Source organism: Balaenoptera borealis (genome assembly GCF_965194805.1).
Source record: "Balaenoptera borealis genome assembly, chromosome: 10".
NCBI classification, from domain to species: Eukaryota; Metazoa; Chordata; class Mammalia; order Artiodactyla; family Balaenopteridae; genus Balaenoptera; species Balaenoptera borealis.
The window spans coordinates 6,997,117-7,019,167 of NC_138874.1; the positions used below are offsets into that span (position 1 = coordinate 6,997,117).

Sequence of the window (22,051 nt, forward strand, 5' to 3'; positions counted from 1 at the left end):
AAGTTTTTCTGTTTTTATTACAAACTTATATTCATTCATGAAACAAAAAAATATACATATATATGTGTGCATTAGATAGATTAAAATGTCCACATTCAGAATTCAAAATGAGTCACCTGTACTTTATGGATCTAAATGATGCAAAAGCTTAAATTTCAACATAAAAGTTAACGATCTGAGAGTGCATGTCATCAAACGTGATGATTTTAATCTGGCATCAAAAATGAGTGACCACTACACCTCCATTAGTCCACTGGCTGACATTAGCCTGAAGGCATAAGAATAGCTTGTGTCTTCTGGGGCAGTATTTGTGTGTTACTCTTACAAATCCAAAGTGTCTAGTATGATCCTGGGGGCAGAGAAAGTGCTGAACATAGACATACTTAACTAATCAGAAATTCAAAGCAAACAGATTTCTTTATTGCTGGGCCACTTTAAGTGGATTGATTTTTATGCAGTGAAATCAGTCAATCTTTTAGAACACACTGCAGATTTAAAAATTAAGGAGGTAGATTTACATTTAAAGTCAGCTCACAAAAGTCTATTATTATCCCGGTTTTGTATGAATGTTAGGATAGGTACAGAAAAATATCAGAGGATTATGCATCAAATTGTTAACCTCGGTTATCTTTGGGGGCACTGGATCATGATGGACTTCTATTTTTGACACAATATATTTCTTTCATGATTGAATTTTGTGTAATCCATTTCATTTTTGTAATGAGAAAAACAGCAAAACCACTATATTTACATATTTTATATGTCGCTATGTATATTGAGCATTTTATGGGGATGACTCCATGGTAAGTACTTTAGGGCAATCAAAGACAAATGAAACATGGCAGCATCATTCAAGCACTTCACACTCTAGTATCTGAAATAATTTATACACACACACACACACATAAGAGTGAATGGGACCAGTGATAAAACTGAGAATCTGATAAAGTACTAAAAGATGAATTCACAGTGAAAAGTGTCATTTCAAGCACTTTGTCCTTGACACACTGCTAAAATTTGGACCCATGAGGATGTGGAAGAAAGGGCATTCCAAGCAGCATGAGAACATGTGAAAATCATGAAAACGGCAGAGAGGGTGTACAGAACAGCAAGCACTGCGGGTAAAGTTAAAGGTGACCTTGAGACTTGAGACTGAATTTACTGTAAATCCAAACCACGGAACATATGGAATGCTAGCTGAATGCTGATGTAAGAGATTTCACTGTTATTCAATAGGTAGTAGAAGGGGATGTCAGAGAAGTGTTTCGAGGATAGGAGGGAAAAAATGATCAGATTTGATCTTCAATAAAAGTAGTCTCTAAAGTGGATTAGAAGAAGGGACTATAGTCAGTGAAATCAGCTGGGAAGCCTGGAGACTCTGAGAGAAACGTATAAAGGTCTGATTGCATCAGCATCACCTGGGGGTGTTAGAAATGCAGATCACCAGGCCCCGCCCCAGCCCTCCTCAATCAGAGTCTGCCTTTTCACAAGATCCCCATGTGACCTGACTGCACATGAAAGTTGGAAAAGCCGTGAACCGAGGTGCTGGTAGTAGGAAAGACAAGAAACCAAGAGGCTGAGTGAGCGATTGCTTGGCTGAATTATTACAGTTGGGTATCTGACTAAATGTGGGAAGCTGCGCAAGAGAGCAAATCAAGATTACTGAGAAAACTCCGAGCCACAGGGTGGCCACCCTAGCCGCGTGAACGGGAAACCTCAGGGGAGCAGGGTGAGGAGGAAACGAATGAAGGCAGTGCCACCCAGCAAGCTCATGGAAATGCCACTTCCAGAAGCCACACCAGGCTTGCAGATGATGAGATGGGTGACCCACATTGAAAAGTAGTGGAAATCACGACAATGAACGAAGTCACAAAAGGAAAAGGGTGCAAGAAAGGCATGGGAGTCAACGGACGAGAAAGACCTGGGGAGCCTCACGCAGCTCGGGAGACGGGGCAGGGAGGCTGGAAGGCGGAAGAGGAACCAGAGGAGGAGGAGAGCCAGGGAAGTACAATGTTTTGAAAATGAAGGGTGGTTGTAGGTGCTGCTAAGAGATTAAAGGGGATGCCTAGGAAAGGGCCTTTTCTTTGTGACTCAGAGGGGACAGGTGGTTTTTGGCCGAGTGGTTTCTGTGAACCTCCAGAGGATGGAAGCCAGAGAGCAAACGTTACAGTCAGAAGTCGGTAAAATTAGAGATATGTGGATGTTACTCACCGAGTGTAAATGAAAAGGTTAGGAATGAACATGAAAAGTTAGAAGGGGCGGAAAGGGCTAGGTTGACTTAACTTGAAACTATTGAACTTGAGAAAGATTTTCTTATGGAAGAAAGATCAGAAGTATTCCCATCATAATTTTCAGAATGATTAGGAAGGCCAACAGGCACAGTGAGTAGGAATTGGATTTCTGGCTCAGTTGTAAGGAGGCTCTGCCTCTGCCTGCTCTCTAGAAACGAAATGAGACGCGTTGCGAGCGTTAATTTCTCAAATCGTACAAGCCACACAGTTGGACGATCACCAATGGGGAGTCACAAAGTAGGATGTCCTTCACTGATGACTTCTGTTGTGAGCCGAATGACGGCCCCCCAAAAGACATGTCTGTCTACGTCCTAATCCCCCAAACCTATGAATACTACCTTATATGGTAAAAGGGTGTGATACAGCTAAGGCTCTTGAAAGGAGGAGTTTGTCCTTGATTTTCCGGGTGAGCCCTGAATGCAATCACACGCATCCTTACAAGATGGACACACAAAGGAGGGAACACACAGACAGAAAGGGAGGAGACGATCCGACTCCGGGCAGTGGTGAGAGGCAGTCACAGGTCGGGGAATGCAGCCAGCCATCAGAAGCTGCAGGGGGCAAGTACGGGTTCTCCGTTAGGGCCTTTGAAGGGAGTGTGGGAATTATGAGACAGTACATTTCTGTTGTTTTAAGCCCTAGGAAGCGAATACAATGTCTAACATCACCTTCCAATTCTGAGATTTCTTGAGCTGCTCTCACCTCATATTGACCATATGCTCCTGGAAGGCAGAGCCCCAGACTCACCCTTCTGAGCAGCCAAAAAAAGAATGTCCACTGTGCCTGGCACATTAGATAACACTGACAGGAAAGTTACCACAGGGATATACACTCCTGTGTATAAGTGAAAAGCAGAGATGGCTGGATAGGTAGACAGATGACTGACAGATAGAGAGATAGACTCATTTTACTCAAGCAAGTATTTATTGAAATGTACTTATTAAACACTTTCATGAACTTAACTTCTTTAGAAAGAATCATAAATACTATCTGGGTTACCCTTGACTGTCGACTTTAAGATTAAAGATAGTGAGAACAACCAGAACTCAGATGAGGGACATGTGGCTTGTAGTTGCTTAGATACATTTTCAGTTTCTTATTATTAAATGAATTGAGGGGTTTAAAATAATTTATCACAGGGAAAGCAGAGTCATAGCCGCACTCAAGGAAAGCTGAAAAAGGTTGGCTGGTTCTTGTGTGATGAGAAGGGTTTGGGGATAAAGAGGGAAGAAAGGAGGACCCCACGTAAAGGAACCTCGTGGCAATGCCAGTTTCCCTGCAGGGCTCCCTTCCCACGAGGTAATGCATGTGACATGTGTTATCACACATGTGAGAAATCATAGGCAAGGAAGACAGGAGGCTCTTTGCTTCCATTCCAGGTGTGAGAACTTCTTTCCAACGCAATTGATTTGAGGGATCTCTGCATGAGAGAAGTTGTGCTTTTAGACTAGTTTGAACTAAAAAAATTGAAAATCACCAAAAATATCACTGTGCTCAATAATACTTTTAAATGAATGTACACAGATAGAGAGATACAGATAGAGATATAGAAAGACATAGAGATAGAAATACAGAGATAAATAAAGATAGATACATAGATACACAGATATAGACACATAGAACCCAATGATACTTGAAATGTATATGGATTCTTGGAGTCTACACAATACCACTGGATTGGGGTCCACTGGAGGTGAGAGCTGGCTGAATGAAACTTCAAATGGCTGTGGGCAAGAAGTGGTACCTAGCTAAGCAATAACTAGGTTTCTCTCCAGACTGGGTCCTGCCAGCAATTCGAATGAGGTAATCTACTCCAAAGTGATAAATACAAAAATACTGACAAAGGCTGTCAGCAGATGCCTTTTCCCAGAGCTTACTGACAGGATATTTTTGTATGAATCTAATGCCATGGCCATAGCTACCTGTGATCAATTAGAAGGCTTCAGTGGAAGAACATCAAAGCACCTCACGACCATAAAGGCACAGCCTTTGCAGTAGACATCTGGTAGCCCTCTCCTCTCTGACACCAGCTGGTAGTATTTTACTCTGGTTTAACCTCACCTGACTTTTATCTAAACAGCAGTCACTGGAGGATATCCTGCTCAACCCAGGATGTCTAGACGAGCACCACTTCCTGCGGTAGAGGTGACTGAAGGTAGAATATGTCATGGCTCAGCTGGTGTGCCGGATTTCAAGGGAACACCGGGGACAGGAAATAAGCTGGGGCTAGGCTAGAACAAATGACCTAATGAAGGATTAATTCCGTAGTGGAGAGTCAACAACTCAAATTACAGTGGCCAGGAGGAGCGTGGAGAACAGAGATTTGATCCTGCCAACAATGACACACAAGGAGATTTGTCAAGTGGAACCTGGCAGCACAAGTCTCCAGGCAGAAATGATACACTGTCCCAAGGGTGGCCGTGCCTCAGGCCTAGCTAGGGGTTTGTCCACTTCAGGGCTGCAGCAGAGACTGGCAAGGGAAGGAGTAAACTCTTGCTTCTGGACAGAAGTTCTTGGAAAGGGTGAGACTAACTGTCAAGGTCACGCTAAAGTCTTTCTAGGCACAACTTCAGTCCTGCAAATGCAAACTGAAAACATGAGAGAAGTTTAGTCCTATGAAATGGCAAATATGACAAGGGTTGCAGAAACCGAGGCTAGCTGGGCATGGGAATTAGTAGAGCTGACTAGGGTTAGGGCAGGCAATCCCATCTCAGACTCCCTTCTTCTGTGTCTGCACCGGTTGATGCATCAGGAAGGCCAGCCCTCCCCCAACCCCCAGTCTCACCAGAACAGGGCTGGGGAAGGCAAGAGCTCAAACCCCACAGCGTATCCGCCAGCTACTGTGGGTTTTTTCCACCATTGTTCCTCCTCAAAGTGTTCACATTCTAGCTGCCCTCAGGATGAGCTGGCACAGCTGGTGGGAAGAAGATGGCAGTGGCTCAAATATTCCTTCTGTTGGCTCGCTGTCATCGCCAGTAGATCCCAGGTCCTGTGTCAGCGTGGCAAGCCGCAGCTGCACCTCCACAGAGGAAGTCTGAGAAGGTGCACGCCAGCCAGAGAACTTGGCCCTTAGGAGATGATGAGCAGGAAGTTCCAACAGGTGGGGAGCACAAAACTGCCAGCCTGAAGGGGAGAGCCTGCCAGAGGCAGGGGAGTCTGCAAGCCGCCCAAACTTCTGGACAAAAGGGAACACACAGTAGCCAACTACTGAGCCAGAGGGATACCTACACACTGGCTCTCCACGCTCCACGCCAAGCAATATAAAGGTGGGTGGGCAAGCAAATCGCGCACTGCATTTTACAGTGCTTCAGAGACTGATCAAAAAGTGCGTGCACAGGCATGATGCCTTTCAACCCTCAAATCCACTCCGCAACTACTGTCCGATCATCTCCATCTGTGCACTGGGAAAGACGTGCTCTGGAGAGGGAACACAGTTTTCCTGCAAGGCCCACTGTGATTCAACATTTGCAGCAGCTTCACTGCATCAAAACTGTCTTTCTTTCTTTGTTTGAAGACAATGCTAATGCACATCTGTACTGCACAGGACATGCAACTTTTAGGGAATGGAGATGTCTAACAGAGCTCTCTAGAGGTGCTGGGTTCACAACGGAAAGGGGGTACCCTTGGCACTTGCACAGCCTTTCTGCGGAGCGTCCACGGAGGAAGAAGTACAGTGACAACTGATTTAGGATTCAAAGAGGCTACTTTGAATTTGATAGGAACAAGGACCACTTCCTTAATGGAGAAGATAGAGCCTGTCAGATTCGAGAAATTGAAATTAATTTCTAATCTGACTAGCTTTGCCTCCTGTCAAATTCCTTCGATGATCTCTTCACATTTTCCCTCTAAAATTAAAACTTTCCATTCAGGGTGAAATTTTATCCCAAAGTTCTGTTAAGACTAATAACCAGGATAGGGATTCCGCTGGACTAAATGAGATTGATAGGTGAAAAATCTTGTGGAACATGTCACTGCCATCACACCTGGGAAAGCACTGCATTCAAGGATTAAGCATGAGACACATTTTATTATCCTGATTAATTTTAAAAAATCACCATGGTGGAGGGATTTTACTATTGTTTTTTACTGCAGCCATATATGCCTTTTTGATACTCTTCTGTAAGAAAAACGTGTTTTAAATTCACCAACCTATTGTGTAAAATAAAACATTTCCAGTCACTCACTGATACTTCAGAACCACAACGCGAGGAAAATGCTATTAGTCACAATACATTATGACATCAAATTAGGTCCCATAAGTGAAGGACAGATGCATCTCTCTGCGTCCTGATCAGAGGCTCATGCTTCACAGGCGTCACAGTTCATTCATCTCCTATCTGAAGTGCCACTACATCACAGCTGTTCTCAACATAAACTTCCCTGCACGGCAAACAAGACCCAGTTTCTTAATAGTTACACTGACAACGTCCAGGCCATTTAGGGGTAAGCAACTAATTTTGCCAATGTTAACAACTTTATTACGCGAGAACACCATGTTGGCTCCGGGAACGATAGAGAAAATTACTTTCTTATGTTCAAATACACAAGGCAGCTTTGCTTTTTAATCATATGGTTTAATTTTCTGTCTAATCAGTTTCCTGGTATGGATTCAAGAAATTCTAGTTCTGCAAATTTCGTATTTTTTTCTAAGCTCATGTTCAACAGGTTGTCTGCAATCAAATGCTAAAATATCATGCAAAGAAGTTCATGTTTTTACACACTTAAAATAACAGTTTCTTTTTGTAAGGAAATAAATCAGCTGTCTTTATAAGGAAGAGAAAATGAAAGGGTGCACCCTAAAGAACTTTTAAGTATGCCTAAATAATCTTCAGAAATAAATAATATTTTTGAAGTTATATTTTTACCTTTTGTCCCAGGAAGAAAAATAAGGTAATATACAATCACCCATTTCTCTAAACTTTAAAGGAAAGTTTCCTAAATAACTTTAAATGCAGGTTTAATGCAGACCTACTCATTACTGTAACACTCTGGATCATTCTGTAAATCTTAACCAATTCCATAAACTTGCTTTCCTTTTTCCCAAATTACACTTTTCTCATAATTTTCCATGCAAAAGGTATACACTGTCGAGGATCCTTTTCAAAATCTACTTTTCATCTCATATTTTTTTAAAATATCAAGCACATTGGAATATGGGTTGTTATTTAAAAGTCAGTATTTCAATACTACTATTTTCATATTAAATTCAATCTTATACCACCCTCCCCAGCCTACAGAAACAGTCTAAATCAGACCTGCAATGTAATTAATTTTAAATTAGTAATTTAAGCTCAAGTTATAGTTCCATATGGAAACCCATTTCAAAATTAATGTGCTTTCTAGCTTAACAATAGCTAATTACATATTAAGCTAATTGCAACAAACCATGTAAACAAAATCTAAAGATAGGTTATTCAGTGACAGGAGTGTATGATCAAAACCACGTATCTGTGGCATGCTGAATCCACACTGGAGAGGCACGCGTGTTCTACGTATATTCCACAGTACCAGCTCCCATAACAAGAGGGTGCACCCAATGCCATATCTATCCCACCACCATATCTATCCCACCACATTTGGAACAGAAAGACCTCAGGTTTTTTTTTTCCTTCTTCTTCTTAATAAGCTACTACCACAACCCTGTCTATATGCATGGATTTGTTCCAGCGTCAGCTCTCCCCTTTCTGAAGTGTATGTTCTTGTGCAGTGCCTCTTAAGTAAATACAGGGGCATTGTTTTAAACACAGAAAATAGTGATGAATGCTTCATGCAATACAATGATCTCACAACATATGATTATCTGGCACTATATAACCAGCCAATATACTTTTTACAAAGATTATTTTTCCAAACATAACCCCAAAAGACCCCACATGGAGGACTACTGGCTTGCTGGCATTCAGAGGCCAAGAGAGAAATGAAAGGTCTGTGCAAAGCATACAGTGAAATAATCAGTGTCCTTAACAACATAAACGCTTAGATAAATACATTTACCTCCTAAGGAGAGCCATCGTTTCACATTGCAAACACGGACACCGGGAGGGAAGCATATCCTTACAGCCATCGAACAGGTTCAAATAGCACTTGCAGACAAATGAATGTTTGCGTTTTGAAATCTGTCCATATGGGATGCAATTCCCAAACCTCTGCTTCCTCTACCACTTCCAACCTGCGTGCTAGGAGAGTCGCACACACGCCGAACAGGATCACCATGCCAGCACGCACAAGCGCCAAGTAGACAAGTGAATTCTGCTGCTCGAGTCAACCCTCCCCTAACCCCCACCGCTTCAAATCACACAGAAATTAACCCAGCTGTAAGGAGGCTGCGCTGGGGGAAGGCTCCAGAGAGAAGATCCGCCGCAATCCAGCGGCTGCCACTCCGTGAGCGCAAACTCTGACTGGGTCAGTAAAGACGCGCACCCGGGCTCTGTACCTTCGCCCAGGTGTTAACACTAAGTGCCAAACTGGCCTCTTCGTCCCTGAAATGCAATCCGCGGTAGCGGCTCCACTGCGAGGTTGGCGGGTGTCTGCTTTAACCTTCTTAAAAGGGTTAGGAAATCAAATGGGGAGACCCACACACGCACCACACACACACACACACACACACACCCCGACCCAAGAAGCTCCTCTTGTCCGGACACTCCGTGCCTCGGATTCCGCATTCGGCGGACAGAGAAACCAAGCGCAGGAGCGCCGGGTGGGGCATCCCAGGTTCTTTCCCGGCCACCGCTCGTATTATTCTCGTCGCTTTCCCCGCACATGGTCACCCCGGCGTTTCCCACCCTTGGTCCCAGAACTCCAACTCCGCACCAGATCCCGCTCTCTCCAGGTTCAAGCCTCCACCTGGCCCCCCAAATCGACAGACCAACTCTCTCCTCCCTCCCCAGTACCCGCTTTCAACTCCCCATAGCAAGGACATTTCCTACTCGCGCAGAAAACTTTTTCCTCCTTTTCCAACGCGATAAGGCAAAAAACTAGGTCAGCCGATACCGCCACCCGCTTTGCCCAGCGCCGGGTTGGCGCGGGCCGTCCTTACCTGGCCGCTGCGCTCCAGGTGGCCGTGCCACGCCGGTCGTCTGCGCTTCCCCAAAGCGCGGGAGGCGCCCGGTCCACCGTCCGTTGGTCGCCTCCCGCTCGGCGTTCAGGAAGCGAGTGTCCTAGGACCGCGCGCCCATGCCCGGAGCCGCCCTTCGGTTCATCGCCTGTCTTCCCAGAAGCGCCGCTGCCGCGCCGGCGAACTGAGGAGGAGCGTGGGGATCCGGGATGGTACCGACTTGCCCCGCGGTGTGCGCTCCCGGGTCCGAGAGCGCTCCGCCCGCGGGCAGCTGCGGCCGCGCGTCACATGCCGCCTCCGGGCAGCAGCCGCGGCACCTGCCCAAGCGGCGGCGCTCCTGGCTCCGCACTGCCGCCCCCGCGCCTCGGGCTGCCTGCACGATCTAGCCCTTTCGGTTCACGTCCTTTTTCCTCTGTCTCCCCGCTCACTTCTTTCCCCCCCTTCTCCTTTCCGTCTCCTCCTTTATCTTGTATTCTCTTTTTCCAAAAGCAGATGCCAGGCGCTTCAAGTGAGAGGAGGGTCTTTCCTTCCTCGCGAACTCTTCCTCTGCCTGGTGGTGGCGGTCGTGGCTACTGCTGGCCGCTCCTCCTCCTCCTCTGCCTCCCCCGCTCCTCCCTCCTCCCCCCGCCCCCGCGCCCCGGCTGCGTGCTGGTGTAATGCACAAGCTGCCTGGGTGAGACCCAAACCTGCCGGCCTTCTGAGCATGCCCAATTGCCCCGCCGGCGTGGCGCTCGCCTCCCGCGTGCTCGCTCGGCTCCGCCGGCCGCGCCTGCTCGGGGGCGAGGGCGCCCAGCTGTGCGAGAGCCCAGCGTCCTCCTCGGGCGGGCTCCCTGAAGACGCAAGACTCACCCACCCACCCAGCCCGGGCACACGTGTCCCCTAATTGTGCCCCTGGTGCTTCAAGGACGGCTTTTGTTGACCAGTTAGTTTCGTCGTGTTCTCTTCTAAATTGGTTTGCTTGAACTGCCTGGAAGTATTGGAAGGACGTAGATTCTTGGGCACAACTTACTGATGACAGAACATCAGCTCAGTTACAGTATACGCCTCGGTTGAAAACCTTTCCCCAGAGAGCAGCCTGATGCATTTATTTTTTGACATTTAGTGAGAGTTTGTTCATACAGAGCAATGTACTAATAAAGGACTTCTTGGCTTTTCCTTCTCTAGAAGTTTACGCCTTAGGAGTAAATGAGACGAACGTGTGTGAAAAAGACACAGGTGTGCGGACACACACAAACACACAGTTTTTTTTTTTTTAATCAGAAAAAAAAAAGGACTTGCTAGCCAGGCTTTTAAGTTTCACATATAACTCAAGAGGAATGGGAAGCTAAAAAGAAAGAAAAGGGAAAGAAGGGAGGGAGGAAGGAACGGAAGGGGAAAAAAAGGAAAGAAAGGAGGGAAAAGGAAAGAAGGGAGGGAAAAATAAATTTCTTACTAAATACTTTCAGCTAACTAGTGGAAAGATCTCAAAGTGGCAAAGATGCCAATGAGGTTACCCCACAGAAGGCTAAGGGTATTTTAAAGAGTATGCGAGGAAAGATTATAAGAGAATCCCACAAAGAAGGACAAAGAAAATCAACAGTGGTAACTGGAAAAAAAAATAAGAAAAAAAAGAGCACAGTATGAAATTAAACCTTTGAACAATATTAAAAGAGGCAAAATGATTTTGTTAATTCTATTTGGAGCAAGACAAACAAAAAGGTAAACCTCTTCTTGGAGAAAATAAGTAATACTAAGGGAAGAGAGAAATAGAAATATATACCTTCCTTTCTGAGTCTATATAGTTCCTTCTAGGTAGAACAATCTTTAGGAGAGCAGGGACTAAACATTGATTAGAGAGAATTAAGATCATAATAGGAAAAAAGATAATGAGAAAACGTGTGGCTACTTAAATTAATTCAAATATCCAAGCTCAGGTGAATTACATGCAGAATACTAGAATGACAATGATATCAATATATAAGCCATCTTGTTTGGATAACCCTCAGATGGAAATAACAATAGTTGTCTTCATATATTCCCCTAATCTTCAAAGCAAACCTTCACACAAATATTTTATCCCCATTTAATAAAGCACAGGAATTTAAAGATCTAAGTAAATTGCCTGTTACATAGCTAGTAAGAGGAGTATGAAATTGCTATTTGCCTGTGGGAACAGGGGTAACTTTGATAATATTTGGTAAATCCATAAGTAACAGACAAGGGGCCAGAAGAATGGGCATAGAGATATGTTCTATTTTTTTAAGTAGATTCTGTTGTCTACACAGTGATTAAGTTTGACACGGATCCCTGGCAACATTCTATAGAAGATCCTGAAATGAATTTTTTGGCAGAAGTCAGAAAAGAATAGGAAACAACTACAATGTAGTAAAACTATCTTACCAGGTTAACTTCATTTCTCTTTGAAAGTAGCCATTAAACTCATACATATGGCATTTTCTAATTTCAGCCAACCTTCCTATTACCTTTATGAACAAGGTAAATGTAAACTTGTGTTAATATTAAACAAACTAAAAACTAACAGTTTGGACAGCGTTGCCCCAAATGTCCTAGTAAGTAGATTCTTGCTAGATCAGAGTAAGGTGTTTGATTCTGAGCTTACTGCCCTACTGTTCAGCAGATTTATCAAATTATACTTAAGAGAAAAATATAAAAGGGATACTTATTAGATTTGAGAATGAACCAAAGGAGGGGCAGTGCTAACTTGCAAGATGCCAAAATCAGAACCCAAAGAGTACTTTACTTTGGATGCTGATCTAAAACAAAGGAGATAAACTAGAACTAAAATATATTTTGAAATCCTGCATTTTAGGTTTGTTTTTAAAAAGAACAGGATAAGCATAAGATTTATTCATTTATTCAATTATTAGACAAGACTTTGGATATGGACAAGACAGACGGTTTAGCCTTCTACCATAAAATAACTACGTAACCTGGATGAAATATATAAAACTGCATTTTCAGTTATTAAAAGCAACCAACATGGGGCTACAATGTTTGAGTCAGGAGCCCACTCACACAGATATTTCCCTAGGGGCCATTTTTTCCAGCAGAAGTACTGGAAAGTTGAGACTAAGCAGCGAGTTTCACCAGGCAGAGGACACGTAGCTCAAGAGCTTGGAGCTGCAAAGGTAACTGAGATTTGGGAGGGCATGAGAGAGAGGGGCATGGAAAGGAAACCCCAAAAGTCTCTGCGGAAATTCTTGTGCATTCCTTAGCCGAATGCCTATGCTGCATAGTCCCAGGGCAAGATTCTGGAAGCCTGATAGAGTATAGTGGCTGAGAAGTGGAAATTTGAGTACAAATCCTGAAAAATCACACAATTCTGGGGAGATATTTAAGTTGGGACTTTGGTGAACACCTTAGACATTTGGTTGAGACCACCCCAAAGGATACTTTCTGGGTGTACAAATAACGCCCTAGGAAAATGAATAAAAGCAAAATAGATTCGCCCTAATAATACTAGGCCTTTTCAGCATTAAGATGATCCACCAACGCTTTAACTATCTGCCAGAGCACAACTCAAAATTCATTAGAGGAAGAAAATCTAAGCTAGAACTTTTACAAATGCAGTATGCAATAAAAACTTAGTAGACACGAAAAGAAGGAAAAAAAGAAGAAATTTGATGACAAAAATTAATAATAATACATTTAATAGACAGAGACCAAGAAATGATCTGGAATTAATAGTCAAGGACTTTTAAATAACCATAAGTAATATATTAAGTAAACTACCATGGAAATGGGATAAATGAATACAAAGATAGAGAATTTCAGCAGATTATTACATTCTATGAAAAAGAATAAAATGAGCTTTTTGGACTGCCAAATCAAGAACTAACTAGATGGATGGCACCTGGGGAAAACAGGAGATGGGGCTGATGGTCTCAAATACAAGCCCATAGAAAATATCTGGAAAGAGGAGGAGGACATTCAAAGAAACAATGCATGAGCCCTTTCCACATCTGATGAAAGATGTCAACCCAGAAATTCAAGAAGTTCAATGAACCCAAAGCAAAGAAAACATCAATGAGGTCCATAAGATTCAAATTGTTGAAAGCAAAGATAAAAAGAAAATATTTAGACCAGCCAGAAGAAAAAAATGTCACCTTTAGAGGAAAAATATGAATGAACACTGACTTCAACAGAAAAATTATGGAAGCCAGAAGATAATAAAAGACATATTTAAGGGACTGAAAGGAACAAGAAACCTGTCAAGCTAGAATTCTATGCCCATTGAAAAAAAAGCTAAAATTGCAGGTGGGAAAAGATACACTCAGATAGACAAAAGCTGAGAGGATTCATCGTCAGCTAACCATAAACTACAATATCTATTGAAGGATATTCTTTAAGGTGAAGGAAAGTGATCCTGGTCTGAATCAGAGAAGTGTAAGGAAAAATAAACAGCTCCATAAAAGGTAAATGTATGAGAAAATAGAAAGACTGCTAACTGTTTAAAGCATAAATAATGGGACTATTTTGTGGGGTTTTTAAAAAATAAATTTATTTATTTATTTTTGGCTGCATTGGGTCTTCGCTGCAGTGCATGGGCTTCTCATTGGGGGTGGCTTCTCTTGTTGTGGAGCACGGGCTCTAGGTGCGTGGGCTTCATTAGTTGTGGCACATGGGCTCAGTAGTTGTGGCTTGCGGGCTCAGTAGTTGTGGCTTGCGGGCTCTAGAGCACAGGCTCAGTAGTTGTGGTGCACGGGCTTAGTTGTTCCATGGCATGTGGGATCTTCCTGGACCAGGGATCAAACCTACATCCTGTGCATTGGCAGGCGGATTCTTAACCGCTGTGCCACCAAGGAAGTCCCCCTTGTGGGGTTTAAAACATTCACTGAAGTCAAACGTATAATAACAATAACACTAAGGTGGAAAGATTAAATATTCTCTTCTTGAATTTGGTAATGATTTAAGGTATAGAGTATTAAGGATGCTTCTTTTTTAGTGTAACCAATGGAAGAATGATACCTATAGGTATAAAAAAAGAAGGTAATAGAGAAGATAAAGTTGAATTGTCAACCATATTTGATTGATGTGAAAGAAGGCAGAAAAGGAAGAATTAATGAACAAAGAACAGATGGGGCAAACAGAAAACAACAGCATGATAGAAAATGTAAAATCCAACTGTATTATTAATTATATCAAATATAGATGGCCTTTAAAAAGACAAATATTTTTCAGAATGGGTTAAAAAATTACCCAACTATTTGTTGTTTACAAGAAACAAACTTTAAATGTAAGAATATAGAACAGTCGAAAATAAAAAGATGGAAAAATTCTACCATGGAAATATTAGACACTTTAAGATGTTGAATCTCTTCAAATGGGTCTATAGTTCCAGTGTGATCCCAATCAAAATCCCTACATTGTATGTGTGTATGAATTAACAAGGTGATTCTACAACTTTTAGGTAAATGCATGGGAACTACAGTAGTTAAAACAGTACTGAAGAATTTAGAAATTGGACTTTTAGGCTTCCTACCAGATTTTCAAATTATTATAAAGCTACAGTAATCAGGACATTATGGTATTGGCAGAAGGAAAAGAAAATAGACAAATATAGGTTCTAAAGTTCGTACGAAGACACTGTGGACACAGAATAGCCAGCTCAATACTGAAGGAAAAGAACGAAGTTGGAGGACTGACATTACCCAACTTCAAGACTTATTATAAAGCTATGTAATCAAGATAGTGAGGGAGTTTGGGATTGACATGTACACACTGCTATATTTAAAATGGATAACCAATAAGGACCTACTGTATAGCATAGGGAACTCAATATTATGTAACAACCTAAATGGGAAAAGAATTTGAAAAAGAATAGATACATGTATATCTACATATATCTATACAGTATATGTATAACTGAATCACTTTACACCCGAAACTAACACAACATTGTTAACCAACTATATTCAAATAAAAAATAAAAAGTTTAAAAAAAGCTATGCAATCAAGATAGTGTGGGAATTGCGAAAGAATAGAAAAATAGATCGATGGCACAGAATAGAAAGCCCAGGCATAGGCTTCGAAAAATATAGCTAATTAATTTTTGGTAAAGGAACAAAGGCAGTACAATGGAAAAGAGATAGTCTTTTCAATAAATGGTGCTGGAACAACTGTACATCCATCCACATGCAAAAAAATTGAATCTAGGAAAAAAGCTTACATTTTTCACAAAAATTAACTCGAAATGGATCACAGATCTAAATGTAAAATGCAAAACTATAAAGCTCCAAGAAGATAGCATAGGAGAAAAACTCAGTGCCCATGAGTACGGCAATGACTTTTTAGGTACAACACCAAAGACATGATTTGTGAAAGAAATAATTGATAAGATGGACTTCATTATGATTAAAATCTTCTGCTCTGTGAAAGGCAATGCCAAAAGAATGAGAAGAGAAGCCACAGACTGGGAGAAAATATTTGCAAAAGACACATCTGATAAAGGACCACTATGCAAAATATACAAAGAACTCTTAAAACTCAATAAGAAAACAAGCAATCCTTTTAAAAAATGGGCCAAAGACCTTAACAGACACCTAAATAAAGAAAATATGTAGATGGCAAATAAGGATATGAAAAGATGCTTCACATCAGGGAAATGCAAATTAAAACAACTGTGAGATACCACTACACACCTATTAGAATGGCCCAAATCTGGAACACCAAATTCTGACGAGGATGTGGAGCAAAGGAACTCTCATTCGTTATTGGAAAGAATGCAAAATGATACAGCCATTTTGGAAGACGTTTTGGCAGTTTCTTACAAACAAGATATACTCTCACCATATGATCCAACAAGTGCACTCCTTAGTATTTACCCAAAGGAGTGGGAAACATGTCCAAACAAAAACCTGAACATGAATGTGTATTGCAGCTTTATTCATAATTGCCAAAGCTTAGAAGTAACCAAGATGTCCTTCAGTGGGTGAATGGATTAATAAACTGATACATCCAGACAATGTAATATTATTCAGCACTAAAATGAAATGGGCTATCAAGCCATGAAAAGACATGGAAGAACCTTAAATGAATATTACCAAGTGAAAGAAGCCAATCTGAAAAGTCTATATATTGTATGATGCCAACTATAAGAGATATACTGTAAAAGGAAAAACTATGGAGGCAGTAAAAAGATTGGTGGTTGCTAGGGATTGGAGGGGAGGAAAGGATGAATAGATGGAGCACAGAGGATTTCTAGGGCAGTGAAAATACTCTGATACCAAAATGATGGCTACATGCCATGATAAATTTGTCTATAGAGAGTACAACACTGAGAGTGAACTGCAATGTAAACTATGGACTTTGGGTGATTATGTTGTGCCAATGTAGGCTTATGAGTTGTAGCAAATGTACCATTCTGGTGAGGGATGTTGATAATGCGGGAAGCCGTGCACGTGTGCAGAGAGGTGGTAATGGGAAATCTTTGTATCTTCCCCTCAATTTAGCTGTTAACTTAAAACTGGTCTAAAAAAACCAAGTCTTAAAAAAATAAAATTCAAAAAACAGTGGAAAGTAATGGAAAATTCATAAATAAACTCACACATTTATTTTAACTTGATTAACAATCAAATCAAGAACAGAGTAAATGAATTTACGGTGGTAGATAGTTACTTGATTGGAGGAGGGTATTTACGAGGAAGGGAAAAGAAGAAATTTGTGGGGTGGGGATAATGTTCTATCTTGATCTGAATGGTGGTTACCAAAGTAAATACATATGTAAAAATTTATCAAACTGCACACTTACAATGTGTGCACATTTCTACATGTATGTCATATTTCAAATTTTAAAAATTATATGTTGAGTATCTATCAGAGGCAAAGCACTAGGTCCAAGACAAGGTGGAGAATGCAAAGTTGAGTGACACCTAATTCCTGCTCTCAAGAATGGGGATACCTGGCTGGTCTAAAGTTTATTAACAAAAACTTGGGAATTAACTTGTTTAAAAGCATGTACAATTTTCTTTGTGTCAAGAAAATAAAAGTAGTAATTTGATTACATGAGGAGATAATTCCTTAGCACTCTGTTTTGGACAGAATACTTTTGATTCTTCAGAGTTAGTCCACCAGATTTTAAGAAGTGAGAACCAAGGATAGAATGATGGAGATTAATTTTATTTTTTCATGCATCCCCTTACTCATTCACTTACTTTAGATCACTCATTGAACTTTGCTAAATGCCAGACACTAAGCTGTGCTTTCTAGATTTCAAGACACGTCAAGTAATAGTTAAAGAATGTAGCTCTTCTTAGAAGACTTAGAGGACATGAATGGCTCTTTTAAACTTTTGAAGAAAGGGTAAACAAATTGTGTAGTTCTAGAGGAAGTTATGGGGATATGGGCTCCAGCTCATGATAAGGAAGATGTAGCTTAACCTTTATAAAGTGTCCATCTGTCCTAAAGAAGTGGTGAGATTTTAATCTCTGGAAACATTCCAATATAGAACAATAGCAACAATCACTCATGAACCCCACCTTTGTGCTAGGTAAGGTGCTATGAACTTTTTATTTATTTCAACAGCTTCCTTTTCAGGAAATTCATATTATTGCCCTTTTAGAGATGGGGAAACTGGACAAGTGACAGAGCAAAATCCAAACACAGTTGGCCATTTACCTCCTTTAGACGATGATTTTTAAATAATGTTGGCAGAGGGATTCCTGTAAGGTTGGAGGACACATATGACCTTTAAAGTCCTTTCCAAATCAAAGATGTGTGAATTTATCCAGTATGCATGGATGGACCCTGGTTTGGGGCTGAGTTTTCTTCAGGAGAAAATAACATACATTTATGAATACTAAAATAGCCCCAAGGCCTTAGAAGAGTGCTCATACAAGGAGAGACCGAAGTTTGAGCTTATTCACTTCCAAGTTAGTCACCCTCTACCTATTTGTCATAAATGCCTTTGGTAAGGAGCTGCTTATGACGGGTTTCTCCAGTAGAATTTGAAAAACGGAGATGACAGCTGGACCTCTGCTCTAGGACACCTTGACATCTAACAGGGAGTGACCCAAGAAAGTAGTTGTGAGAGAAAAGGGGTCCATGACTAGCTGGTGAGAAACACGTTGGTAATCATATATTTCCTTTTCTCTTGTTTTGCTTTTGCCTCTATTTCTTCTGACAACACTGTTTGTTGGAATGTGGTTCAACTGGAGCTCTGGTTTATTTCTCTCCCTGTGTCTCGGTGCTCCCTTAGTTCCCCTGAGCCCTTGGCCCTCTTCCTGTTGCTCTGTGTTCTATACTTGAGCCATCCCATCCATAGCCAAGACTTCCACTACCTCAGATTTAACGATGACATATTAAACATTGCCCAGTGGAACTCATCTTCCCTCCTCTCCTCCATTTCCAAACCTTTTTTCCTTCTGAATGTTTCATGTCACCTAGTGACAGACCTCTCCAGTCTATTACATAACAGTCCTATATTCCCTTGACTCATCACCTTACACCTTAAACAAATCACTAATTGTCATTGAACTCATTCTCTAAAAATTTCATAAACTTATAAATCTATTGAGGTTCAAAAATAAGAATGTTAATGAGTAATATCAAGATTGAGAACAATTTTAAAGCAAGAAAATGACCTTAAACTTGGTAGTTGAGGCAATGTCATATCTGGGAACAATATGACAATATTGTGTATGATATTTATATGTAATATTTTAATACATTGAATACTTTTATTTCTGTTATTTTGATCTCTTGATGAAACTCATTCTGTAGGGGTGAAAACAGGCTAGAATAGGCATGAATGTCTTGTTAAATGTGACAGAAATTAATAGATGGCAGAAGTCGGATTCATATTTAGTTTTCCATCACGCTCAAAATCACACAGTGGTGATTTCTGCCTACAAATAAAATTATTCTGGTGATGGGAACAGTTGTTCTTAAGTAAAACAAAATGAAATAAAACTTTATGCTGTTTATTATGAATCAAATGACTCCTCTCATATAGTTTTTTATAATATATAAATTTAATTTTTTTTATCATGTATCTCATTTACCATGGATTATCTATGGTGTAATTTTAACTCATGAATTTCCTTCCCATCATCTTACAAGCTTTGGAGTTTGTGTGCTCTTGAGAGCCTGTGCCCAGGAACACAAAATAATTACAACAGCTGCCAAAGTAAGAAATGCATAATTTAGAAATTGAATGTCCTTGTAAAAATATCATAAAACCAATTTAAAAGGCATCTATACATTATTCTTGATTATCTGTTGAATTATTAATGATTATAATTAAGACCTATTTACTTATCATCAAATATATTGACTGATGCTTACAGAGCTATTAACCATGTAGATTGTGCTAAAAGGATCCAAAATCTTGTGTAAACAGTGCGAAGACTGTATTTTGACTTGTAACAAAACTTTCTATTACTGTTTCAATCTCTGTCTATAAACCTTTCATTTGGTTTGGAGTTTTGGAGTTTTGATTCCTCCTCCTCCTCCTTCTTTTTGCTGGCATACCTCCCAGACATTCTGGGATTCTGAATTCCCTTCCCTCCCTCCCTTCTTCCTCTCTCCCTCCCTCGCTCCATTCCTCCTATCTTCCTTTCCTCCTTCCTTCTTCCCCAGTATTCCAAGGTCCATAAATCAATAGGTCTCTCTCCCAACATTTAACAACGATGTACTAGCATTTATTAGTACCATATATGTGTGTCTTAGTTTTTATTGCATCTACTCTTCTCTACCTCTACTACCTTATTCTCAACAACTGCATTTCTCTAATGAACTTTTCTAGGAAGACCCTGCTAGTTTCTCTCCCAACTTCTCTATTTGATCTTCCCCACTGCAGATAGAATAATATTTTGATAATGCAAATTCTATCTCTGTATTCCCTCGGGGAGGATGTCCCTTAAAATATTGACTTTTAGCATGAAGTACAAATTATTTCATACACCCTGTAAGCCCTACCAAGTTTTAGTCCCTGCTTATGTATCTATAGTTATCCTTTTCCAATCCTCATTCCAATCCCCACGCCCCACCCTTCACTCCATTTTATAAGCCCTCTCTCTTTCTCAGGGAATTCTCACCAACGTTTCCCTCTCCTAGAAGGTTCTTACCTCTACTGTTCTCCTAGATAACTATTCTTTATCCTCAAGAGCTCAGCTTAAAGATGAGTTTCTCAGGAAGGCTCCCTAAACTAGGTTGGATTGCCCCTATATCCTACGCTTTTCTTTTGAAAAAAACTTAGGCTCATATTCTGATGTTCCCATAGGACTGTGCGCCCTGTAGTGGCAGGGACCTCATTGCTTTTCTCATCACTGTATTTCTAGTAGCTCAATTTTGTTCTTTTTTAAAAGTCTTGGCTATTCTTAATTTTTCACATTTCCATAAAACTTTTACAACCAGTGGTAGCTTCCCACTAAAAGCCTGCTGGATTGTTCATTAGGATCACATTCAATCTACAGATCAGTTTGGGGCAGAAATGACACCTTTATAATATTGAATCTCGCAATTCATGAATATGATATATCCCATCATTAATTTAAATATTCTTTAATTTCTCAAAAATGCAAGCAGTTAGTCTAGACTTAGACAACCTTAATCGAGTCTAGCATGAGTTGATTTGAAACTCAGTTTTAATCCTAGAGAGAGCTGCACAATTTCCAGTTTGCCATCCAGGGTTTAGTTTTTCAAGGGCTCCACCTGAATGCCTGGGATGGTTACCAGGACCCTTATATTTGGCCAGCCCTGAACTTCAGTTTTGGTTTTCCTATCAAACAGAGATTGCTGATAGTCTGCTCTGCTACTTAACCTTTCCGTCCCTGCTTTCTGCTAGGCTATTCAGCTGTTGGAGGTCATCAAAAGGACTTGACCGTTGGTTGACTTGTGAACTGGATCCGGGCAATCAGAGGCTCCTCACCGTCCCCAGTGTCCTTGGAAAGCACCTTCCACCCACCATTCCCATAGCCTGAGCTGCTTCAAGGATGCAGTCTTCAGAGAGTAAAGTGTTGTTGAGACCATCTGGACAATATGTAACTGCACCTCATTAAAGCCTCTGTATAAACTTTTCAGATTCTGGCAGAGATCTCATCCTGCAGCCGCCCAAGACAAGCCTTGTATGTAAGTTCCCTTGCTTATTCAATCTGCTACCTGCCAATCTGGGGTGGTTCACCTCTTTCTTCAGTCTCTCCTTGCCCTCTGTGTAAGGGGGCCACTTTCAATTTCACCTGAGGATCCTGGAAGTTGCAAACCAACATCAGCTACTTGGCTCACAGAGACAAATGTCTCTAAGGGAAAAGTAGTGAATCACAAGGCTCACCCCAATATACGTTCCTCTTCTTGGAGATGTTGGTCCCTGAATCCAGGCTGCATTGACAGCAGTTTAATATCTTTGATTTTTTTTAAAAAACATTATCCACAATTTTTAGTTGTTCTCCTTGGAAAATTTGGCTTGATTGTTATAGATGTCAATAACATAGAGCTACATTTGAAGGTTATGTACTCAACAAGTCCGAAGCCGTCTTAAATGAAGAGTTATAATTGTATAGGGGAGGCTGAAAATTATAATTGTATACAAGAGAAGTGGTGTTAATACTTGTCAGTGACATTAGTGGGATCTTTCTATTCTGGTCAGATCAAGTTCTTGACTCTTTTTTTTTTTTTGCAATTTTTTTTTTTTGGCTGTGTTAGGTCTTCGTTTCTGTGCTTGGGCTTTCTCTAGTTGCGGCGAGCGGGGGCCACTCTTAATCGCGGTGCT

General features: G+C 41.0%; 1 protein-coding gene across 13 annotated transcripts in view; it reads right to left on the bottom strand.

The window, feature by feature from the left end:
* The window catches only part of CHRM3 (cholinergic receptor muscarinic 3), a 534,793-nt gene extending 524,740 nt beyond the window's left edge, over nt 1-10,053 (bottom strand). For 5 of the 13 annotated variants that reach the window (XM_082407628.1, XM_082407626.1, XM_082407631.1 and 2 more), the window contains exon 1: nt 9,328-9,964. The gene's annotated coding sequence lies outside the window, so the exon portion shown is untranslated. Of the gene's footprint in view, nt 1-8,285; nt 9,225-9,327 lie in introns of those variants that run through there. The other 8 variants (XR_014249074.1, XM_082407634.1, XM_082407632.1 and 5 more) reach the window with 6 other exon arrangements.
* Nucleotides 10,054-22,051: the final 11,998 nt, after the last annotated feature.